Consider the following 10823-nt stretch of genomic DNA (forward strand, 5'->3'; position numbering starts at 1 on the left):
AACCACATGGCAGAGAAGATACAGTCTCCAAGATTTAAAGTCCAAGAAAGCAAGCACTCATCTACTCACCATACATTTGCTAGGTGCCTTCTTTGTGCCAGGCACTTTGGATGAAACCACAGCTAAGACACAGACTCTGCCCTCAAGGGACTCACAGTCCCGTGGGGAGACAGACATGCAAACCAACAGTGCAAGCAAGGACAGTCCGCGGTGCGCTGATTGAAATGAGAAGGCATGATAACTGACAATGATGGGAAGGGATGGTAGAATCCACTTGGGAAGTCAGAGAACCCTTCATGGGGGAGGGAATGCTTCAGTTAAACAGAAAAGCAAGTGTGTGCAAGCAATGGCTGGGGGATGTGAGGAACAGACATGAGGTAACGGCATATAGGGGCAAGGGAGTCCCTGGGTGGTGCAAACGTTAAGCACCTGACTACTCACCAAAAGGTTGGTGGTTCAAACCCACCCAGAGGCACCTTGGAAAAAAGTACTAGTGATCTGCTTCCAAAAGGTCACAGCCATGAAAACCCTATGGAACAGAGTTCTGCTCTGCAACATATGGGGTCGCCATGAGTCAGAACTGACTCAACGGTAACTGGTTTGGTTTTTGGTGTTTTTGGAGGGGAAGGAAGCAGGTGTGATAAAAAATGGCAATATTCCATCTAAGAAAGGGACAGCAAAGACAATGAGTAGGACATTAGCCGAGCATACTATACGGCTACAACCTGATGAAGCAGCAAGGGGGAGAGACAAAATTGGTGAGGGAGTAAGAGCTAAGTCCCAGAGGCCTTGGATGCCCATGAGAAGCCTGGGGTGTGCCTTTGGTGAGAGTCAGGGGATGAAACTCAAGTGCTCACGGGAACCAATCAAGTGGTGTGAGTGCGTGAAGCTGCTGGTGTGGCAAACAGCAGAGCACAAGCCCCAGCCAAGGGCCCCCCAGAAAGGACAGAGGCAGAGTGCCTAGACCTTCTGACGGCTCAAACAAAAACTGCAATTTCAGATGTTTCCATGAAATCTTCTGACTTTTCAAGGTTGACTTTAAAATTTCTTAAAACAATGTGGGAGCCAGGCAAATCACATCTGGGGCCACATCTGACCTGCAGCCTCCCATCTGTCACCTCTGAGAGGCAATGGTAAGGCACCAAGGAGTTTGAAGCAGGAGGATGGCAGGACTAAATTTCTGCTTTAAGTCTGTGCCTTAAATCTGTGCCCATGCTGTAGAGAATGAATTGAATGGGTTCAAAGTACTTGCAAACACACTACAGAATCAATATGTCAGCCACAGACAGAACAATAGCTAACTTCACATGGCTGAACTTGGCATTAGCCTGAGAGGTAAGAAAAGCTTCAATATCAAAGTAGAGAACAAAAGCACAATCTCCTGAATGCATGCTATTCAAGATTCCTAAGTGAAAGGAATATATAGCAAAGGAATGGAAAGGAGTTTTCTCTTTCTTAAAATCACAGCCACAAAACCCAAAATAGCCTGCTGAGAATCACTTCTACAGAAGACAAGCACACAGGGAACATAATCGTCTCTGGGACGTCCCTGGGTGGATGGATGGATGGATGGGTGGGTGGAAGGAGGATCAGCAGGAAAGCAGGCAGACGGTGAGGGTTTGGTAAAGCGCTGGGATGTGGTGTCATCACGGAGGTGGAATTGAAGCCAGGCAGTAATAACGCAGACACTGGAGCCATGGGAGAAACCAAGGGGAGCTGCCAGAGGCAACGTGGTCAGTTCACGTTTCCTGTGATTCAGGTTAGCCTACAGGCCCTCCTGCACATAAGTGCACCAACGAGTGCCTGAAGGGAGAAGATGAAATGAAAGAAGTATGCTTGATTCTCAGGAAGACATGCTGGTTGGAGGAAAGTCGTCACCATGAGACAAGGACGGAACCTGGCTGATGGGGCAGATGGATCAAAACAAGCATTCTCATTTTCTAGGGTCCATAAGTGAACAGCTTTTGGTGCTTGTCTCCAGAATCCAGGTGTTCGGATCATCTTTAGACCTAGTGGAACTTTTTTAATGGACTTGAAAAGGGCCTTAACGATGCACCGTACTCTCATACCAGCTATCACAGCAGCTCCTACTCTGGTTCCTTGGGCTTCATCTTGGACAATGGGGCCTGAGGAGGGGGTTCCGGGGGGCTTCTGAGAACCGAACCAACGCTAAAGGTCAACCCTAAATGTGCTGACATCAAACTGAAAAAAAAAAGATGAGATCATGAAACAGACAGAATTGTACATTACTTTCCAAGGTCAAAGGGAAAAAGCCATAAACCACCATGCTTCAAGTACATGATGACTCATATAAAGGCCCAGGAATGGGGCAAACTGAGTGATCGCCAAAGTCACTGCCCATGCCTACATTTGAGATGCTTGACAGGCATCACGCCTGATGGCAAGTTTTGCTTTCTTTTATTTACTTATTTTCTTAATGGCTATAATGCAAAACATTTCAAAAGGTCTATAAACTGCCTGAGACGCAGAGTTCTTTATGTGGCCCACATGTTGGGTGATACAAGTACGTAAATAACTACAGAAGAATGTACTGGATACGATAGAGAGGCAGAAACAACATTACAGGAATCTCTGTTTTTAAAATGATGCTTCACTGTATAAGATAATTCACCGTGGGATACGTTTCAATACGTGGGTGATGTGGCAGGAATAGAAATGTTTACATAAAAAACCCTGAAAATTAGAATTCGCTATAAATTTAACCCAGGTTACAAGTGTCAGTCAACAAAAAAGTCAACACACAGGCAATGTCAGACTGCATTCATAAGAACTAGCTAAAGAGATCCCAGGTAAAACATTTCTCCCACACTCTGCACTGGATGAACTCTATCTAGGTTCTGCTCTGGGCATCACAGGTTAAGAATACACTGAGGAGCTGGGGGCAGAAGGACAGTGGACAGGTGAGAGTGAGGGTTTGGAAGCCAAGTCAGACTGAAAACCAATAAAGAGACCTAAGTTGGCCGAGGTGGAGAAGGGAAGGCTTGGTAAGGATTTCATCACCTCCCACACCAGCTCCTACTCTGGTTTCCTTGCCTCTGGCCGCTTCTCCTCTGTGGAGCTCAACCCCAAGTCCCTTCCCTCCTTGAGTGCAACGCCACCTCCCACTACAGAAACTGAAAATGCTGTTCCAGCTGTCCTAGCAACTAGACCATGGCCACCAGACTTCATCTCGGACAATGGGGCTTCTGAGAATGCAACCAACGACAAACCAAGCAGGAGTTCAAATTTCCCCTCCTCTGTGATCCTCTTATTGCCCTTCGCCTTTATACGTCACCGTTCTCTTTACACACACGCACGAACGTATCCACTGCTGACCCTCCCACAGTGCCCTGCAGTTATCTGTTTACATGCCTTCTCTGTACTGTGACTTCCTGGGGGCTGGCTCTGTGTCTTTACTGTATTAAGCATAACATAGGCCAACAGAAGACAAACAGCCTAACTAACATAGAAGATAAAGAAGACTTCCTCTGCTGTGCTCAAAAAGATGACGCCAGAACAGTGGGTAGAAGAACTCAGGCAACAGACTGCAGCCTGGAGAAAGACACCAAAAGTCAGAGCTGTCCAACAAGGTGGCTTGAAAAGATGTGTTTCTAAGGAATGTTTTCAAAAAAGTCTCAAACACATTTGTGATGCTGTGGAAAAGACTCTGAGCCCCATAGGAAGTCAAACTAGAAAAGCCCGGTATCTCTACATTCTAAACCCTAACACACAAGGAGCTGGAGCTACTGCTTAGGAATATGGAGAGAGAAAGCAGGTGGCAGGAAGAAAAGAAGGCATAGGACTGAGAAATATAAGAGAGATAGTCAAAGGAAAATAACCCGTCAGTGACTTTCAAAAGTTGCCTTTTCTCCACAGAAAAGGCCTCCTGGACTCAGCTCGGAAGTCACGCTGGTGGGTGCTATTATGCATGCCCGTATTTCTCATCTTCAGCTCACAGGGATCATGGCCCTTCAATAAGGTGCTTCTGCATAGTTTCCAGCTTCCTCTGAGTTATTGACTTGTTTAACTTTTCCACTTGTCCTCCAATCTAGTGCTTATATTTCCTCCAGTTTCCTTTTCTCTTTAAAACTCAAATATGACATGATGGTCCCCCTCCTGTGCTCTGGTCCCCCCTCCTGTGCCTGGTCACTGTGAGCACCAAGGCCGAGGGCTGCCGTGGGCCGGCTAGTGGGATGAGGGATGATGTGAAGGAGGGCACGGGGCATGCTGAGTGTCCGAGTCAGGTGGGCCAGCCTTGGACACCACTCAGCCACCAACAATGGGACTCTGGGAAACTGATTAATCTCCATACACTCCAGTTCGCTCATAAAAAAATAAAATAATAGAACAGACCTCAAAGGATTGCTGTGAGATTTTGATAACACAATTTATGTGAAAGCCCCTGGCACGTGTTAAATTATCTCATCGCTGTTCATCTTTCCTATCTTCTTCCGGATACATTTTTGGAACTCTGCCCCAGAAGACTCTACAAACCACACTACATTCACAGCTACCCTTACACATCAGTCTTAGCAGCCTGCCAATGGACACTTATTTTAGAAATCACAAGGATGGGCAAAATTAAGTCAATAGCCAGCATCGGTCTTGGTGCAGAAGCTTCCTCACCTTCTAAATGACTGTCTTAGTCTCCCACTGCTGCTGTAACAGAAATACCAGACGTGGGTGGTTTAAAGAACAGAAATTTGTTTTCTCACAGTTCTGGAGACTCAAAGTCCAAACCAGGTTCTTGGCTGTGTGGATTCCTTCTGCGGCCTCTCTCCTAGTTCCTAGTGTTTGTCTGCAATCCTTGGCATTCCCTCATCTTCCTTGGCATCTGTGTTCCCCCTATGTGTGTCTCTGTGTCTATTCAGGTCTTTGTATAGCTCAGAAGTGATTAGGTTTAGGACTCACGCTACTCTGGTAAGGCCTCATTAAGGTAACAAAAGAAAACTCCTATATCAAAACAGGATCACATCCATAGTTACCAGGGCCAGGAATTGAACACATATTTTGGGGGAACACAATTCAATCCATAATAATGCCTATCAGAACGTCTCAGGCTTCCATGCAAATCTTTCAGGAAAGATTATTCTGGAGGAAGACCCATGGCTCCCTATGGTGAGAAATGCAACAAAGCCCCTACTCTCATATGCTCACAATCAACACAAGCCTCCTCCTTTGTTGGAAGTGCTTGAATTCTTTCAATCCAAAATATTTTCCTTTGCATTTAGCTTTGTTTTGCTTTTAAGATTTTTAACATTACACCTACTATGCAAATTAAATAAATATATAACTGTGTAGTAAAAGATTAAACTTACCCAAAGAAAGATTTTGACCTTGTCCCTGGCTCCTGGGAGGTAACCTCCAACTTCTTGCCTGCTAAGAATGTCTTTGTTTACCTGGGGCCTTGGATCATACCAGAGTCTAAGTCAACATGGAAATTTATGGTGTGGGCCTTGTGCCACATGGTATCAGCTTGACCTCTAGAGGGGCTGGAGACTAATGTCAGCCATGAGAGCAAGCAGCTGCATTTGCATGTCCAATTCCCAATAAAAACCCTGGACACCAAGGCTCGGGTGAGCTTCCTTGGTTGGCAGTACTCCATGTGTGTTGTCACACACCATTACGGGGAGAATTATGCACTGTCTGCATGATTCCAGTGGGGGAGGACAACCGGAATCTTGTGCCTAGAAATACTATCTAGAAATATCAATAACAACCATTAAGAAAAACTGCTAGGCAAAGATACAGCAACATGCTAAAAACAACCACAAAATGTCTGAGTTCTAATTTAGATTAAGTGACTTAAAGGTCTAGGGGCAGATAGAATGGTGGAGAGTTGTTTTGTACAATTCCCTGTCACCAGACAGTCATTACCAAACCATCTCAGAAAAAAGCTGCCTATGCTTCTCGTAAACCACTCTGGGATTGGGGACCCACCATTACAAAGCAGAGCTTGTACAGTCACCTGCTTGGAAATAAGCAGCTCTGCCCAACACATCCTGAACAGACACAAGAGCCCCTTGAGCCCGCCCTCCATCAACTGTGGGGTTGTTTGGATAAATTGCAGATGATCTCAGCCATGGCTGCCATGAGCAAATCCATTGCTGAGAACTTTACAGGAAACACACAGAGTGAAGAGCATTTCAAAGACACACACACTCCTGGGTAACCAGACCAACCACTCTTCATCTTATGCAGATGTGGCAAGATAAGGGAGGATATTAGGTCGAGTGTCTACCCACCTCCCATCCCCAGGCTGTCCTCTTCCCAGTCTCTCCCTCCAATCCAATCTCTTACCTTACACGAGATGCATGGTGTTTGCTGCAGAATGAAGGAAGGAGTTGCACCCCTGGGTTCAAGACTCTGGAGGTGACTGTGACCTAATCAGTGAGGGGTCTACTGTGAGAGTCACTGGTCCTTTGGGAGTTATGAGAGAGCACCAAGAACTCATGGAGTCACCCCCTACCTAGTCCTGGCTCTCAGCCTGTGTTCCCCACCCACGCTGTCCCAGAACATGTCTATACTTTGGACACACCATGGAGACACTCACTGCAGACCTAAAAGCCTTTCCTCTTCACCTGGAACTGCTGGAACCTGAGACAAATTGAACTGCCAGGCTCTTTGCACCTGCTCACTTTTATTTGACTATGAGGAGCCAAGTCAACTTTGAGTCTGACTTCAAGTTGCCTCTTTAGCTTCTATGCCTGCTTGCTATTACCCTCTCCTCAACATAGTTAGGCAGCATTCCCATCAAAAACTGCTCTTCTGGAAACAGAATTTCCATCTTTAATGCCAAGGTCAACAATACCTCTCTACTACTACTTCATAAAACATTCACTTTGCACGCTGGTTTTCTTGTCTCCTTTTCCTCCTATTCCCAAACCTTCTTAGTGTCCATCTTCAAACAAAGTGTCATTACTACACAAAAGAAAGAAATATTTACTTGGAAATTATCTAAGCGCTACAGAATATCACGTATTTATTTATTTTGCTAACCGCAGTTCATTCAACAGATGCCTCTGGACTGCACAGTTCCAGGCATTTGTGATACTTTATAGTGTATAATACAGAGAGAGATCCCTGCCTTCTGCTGTTTATATTCTAGTTGGAAAAGACAGACAATAAATAAAAAACATAATAAATAGGTAAATTAAATAGTATGTCAGAAGGTAATAAATAAAATGGGGGGCGAGAGAGAGGACTCAGACATCTGGTGAGCAGGGAAGGTGTGCTGTTAGTGTGGTCCAGCATTCTAAGTTCTGCTCTAACAAACACATTGCAGGGTGACGCCTTACCGATGCGGAAAGCTACTGCCAACTGATTTATTTTTTCACTCATGTCTTGTCTGTCCCCCCAGTAGAAGGTAAGCTCAATGAAGCCTGGTGGGAAGGCTATGTCAGTGTAATATGTAAGGCTACCCCATACCCAACAGAATGCTGTTGCTGTTGTAGTCGTTAGCTGCTATTGAGTCAGCCCCCAACTCAAGGCAACCCCGTGCACAATGGAACGGAACACTGCCCGGTCTTGCGCCATCCCTGTGATGGGCTGCACATCAGACCATGATGATCATAGGGTTTTCACTCGCTGATTTTTACAAGTAGATTGCCAGGCCTTTCTTTCTAGTCCATCTTAGTCTGCAAGCTCTGCTGAAACCTGTTCAGCATCACTGCAACATAAGCCTCCACTGACAGATGGGTGGCTGCTGCACATGAGGCGCGCTGGCCGGGAATCAAACCTGGGTCTCCTGCATGGAAGGCGAGAATTCTACCACTGAGCCACCATGGTCCCTGTGTGTATAATGTAGGTGCTCAGTAAATATCTGCTGAGTGGCGAGAGAGAGAAAGGGCCTCAGAACTCTCAGAGCTGGAGAGTTATCCACTCACTGAGCAAATGACAAGCGAAGGTCTCTTCTGCTCCTGGTCCTGTGCGTGACACTGGGACTCAGACAAGAACCAGGCACATCTCTCCCCTCAGGGAGCCCCAGCTCACCCGGCGGCATACAGGCAAGCAGCAGCCACTGCCCCAGCCAGCCCTGCAGTATGCCACACACATCTTCTTTAGTCCTCCTGAAGCCCTAACAAGGCAGGACTTTACTAAGCTCTTTGTAAAGATAAGGGACTATGGCTCAGCAATGACGCTGTGACATGACCACAAAACTCTCCCCTGTAAGTCCATCTGACTACAACCTGGTGCTTCCCGCTACCCTCTCCTGCCTTGGATGCTGCAGGAAGTCACCATTTAGATAAAGAGTGCTGGGCAGAATCTACTGAACACCGGGCTTCACCACAGGGAGGGCAGTGGACAAGGTGCACAGCCTAACGCTGTCTTAAGGCAGCCGGGAGAGCAGAGGAGCTGGCTAGTGGGCCAGTAAGGGATCTCCACGACAGGCATTCTGCTTCCTCATGGGGAAAGCTGCTCAGCCTCCAGGCAGTCCATGCACCACAGCCTCTGGGCATCGCCTCCAGGCTCGCCTCCTAACACAGCTCTCAGCAGAGTACTGCCCATCACCCCCAAGCATCCCTCCTAGCACAGCTCTCAGTGGAGTACTGCCCATCACCTCTAGGCTCCCTTCCTCCTAGTACAGGTTTCAGTGGAGTAGTGGCCCATCATCCCCAAGCATCCTGCCTAGCACAGCTCTCTCCGTGGGGCACAGTCTATCCACACTGGAGGCCGAGTTGGGGAAGTAAAGGCTGGATCTGCTCCGTGTCCTCGCAGCAGAGCCCCATCAGCAAGGAGGCCACATGCACCTGATCACTTTATGCAGATGACCGGCCCCATTCAGTGTTGGCACCAGCCCACCAGGACTAAGGCACACCATATGGTCAATTGCACAGCTGGCTCCTGGCACAGCCGACTGCTGCTCTGGCCCCACATCCAGGGCCAGCATTTACAATCCCATTACAGCTTGTCCACGGCATCACACTTCTTCCCACCGTGCAGCCACGTTCTTGCTATGAAGAGGCAATGCTTGGAAAGTGAAGGAAATGAGGGCTCCGGTTCTGTTCAAACAGGGTCAGAGAACTGTAGTGCAAATCCAGCTCCCTGCTGCCACCAATGGCCCTTCCAGATAATTTACTCACCCTGGTTCAGAGCATGCCTGGGGACGCCTGGGCCTGGACAGAGTGCCCAACTAGGAGTGGTGTTATGGATTGAATTGTGTCCCCCCAAAACATGTGATGGAATCCTAACCCCTATACCTGTGGATGGAATCCCACATAGAAATAGGGTTGTCTTTGTTATGTTAATGAGGCCATATCAGTGTAGGGCAGTCTTAAACCTATTCACTTCTGAGTGACAGGGAGCAATATAAACACAGAGACAACAGAGGCAGCCAGAAGCTCAGAGAGAATCGCCAAGCAACAGCTACAAAAGCTGAGACAAGTATCTTCCCCCAGAGCTGGTGCCCTGAATTCAGGCCCCTTGCCTCCAAAACTGTGAGAGAGGAGCCCTGGTGGTGCAACAGTTAAGCGCTCAGCTGCTAACCAAAAGTTGGTAGTTCAAACCTACCCAATGGCTCCAAAGGAGAAAGACCTGGCGATCTGCTTCCATAAAGATTACAGCCTAGAAAATCCTATGGGGCAGTTCTAGTCTGTCACGAGGTTAGTATGAGTCGAAGTTGACTGAACAGCATCTAACAACCACCACAAAACTGAGAAAATCAATTTCTGTTCTTTAAAGCTACCTACTGTGGTATTTCTGTTACAGCAGCACTAGGAAGCTAAGACATGGCCAGCGAATTGAGGTCTGTGAGTAAGTACAGGCAATGCAGAAACCAAAGACAGTGACGGCGAGGGGGGACCCAGGTCAAACCCCAAGTCTTCTAGATGCTGTTCTCAAGAACCATCTTCCAAACGCCCTGCTTTTCACACGTGTTCATTACACAGTTAAATCTAAGGCAGTATTCTATTTTCAAATTGTCTTAAATGTCTAAAATGTCTTTTCCACACTCTAGAGAAAGTTCTTTACCCAATAGAAAATGGGGTGCGATTTTAGTGAGATCAAGAGCTGAAATCTGCTTGAGACGCTGAGAGGGCAGGTGACATCAAACCCGAAAGAGCTCTTCACGGCCCTGTTCTGGGTCACTCGCCCTCGAGCCAGGTCACAGGAAGGGGGGCCAGCATCAATCCCATCAGCTACACTCAGCTTCCAAGGCGAACATCTAACAGGGGCCGGTGCCCATCTGGCATTTTTCTCTAGTCAATAATCAGAAAGGGAGATAAACAGACCACTGTAATAATCACGCCTTACTTTCTGAATGGTACATTACACCTTGCAATGCACTTTTGCAAGCACGAAGTAGCACCTGGAACTCTAAAGTCATCGACGCAGCATGCTTTTTTAACCAATCTTTTTATGGGTCACTTTTTTCTCCAAGGCTCTTTATAGATGTGCTCTTCCAGAATGCAGACCCTTAGCTGAAGTCACTCCTCCATTAAATGTCACACCATGCTGTATCACCGTCTGAATCTGATTGTGGTCATCAATACATTAAGATGCTGGTTTTCTAACTTTTCTTAGCAGCAGGATCTTTTCAAGTGGACTCTTTAAGCAATTTCAATATAAGCAGCAGATAAAAGAGCCTGGCTGCTCTAGTTAAAGTGGGTGGGGTCCCTGCCAGCCGCGCCCACACCAGCCCCCTCTCTCCCTCCAACCCCAGCCACAGGCACCTTGGCAGGGTCCTGGGAACGACTTTAAAACCACTGGATTAGGATTACAAGGGGGACAGTGCTGGATTAGGATTACAAGGGGGACGGTGCTGGATTAGGATTACAAGGGGGACGGTGCTGGATTAGGATTACAAGGGGGACGGTGCTGGATTA

General features: G+C 47.2%; 1 protein-coding gene across 1 annotated transcript in view; it reads right to left on the bottom strand.

Annotated features, from left to right (window-relative positions):
* Positions 1 to 10823, bottom strand: part of ZFAT (zinc finger and AT-hook domain containing) — a 221731-nt gene that overhangs the window by 140313 nt on the left and 70595 nt on the right. The gene's annotated exons all lie outside the window — the stretch shown is intronic.

This window comes from Trichechus manatus, unplaced genomic scaffold, assembly GCF_000243295.1.
Source record: "Trichechus manatus latirostris isolate Lorelei unplaced genomic scaffold, TriManLat1.0 scaffold00022, whole genome shotgun sequence".
Lineage (NCBI taxonomy): Eukaryota > Metazoa > Chordata > Mammalia > Sirenia > Trichechidae > Trichechus > Trichechus manatus.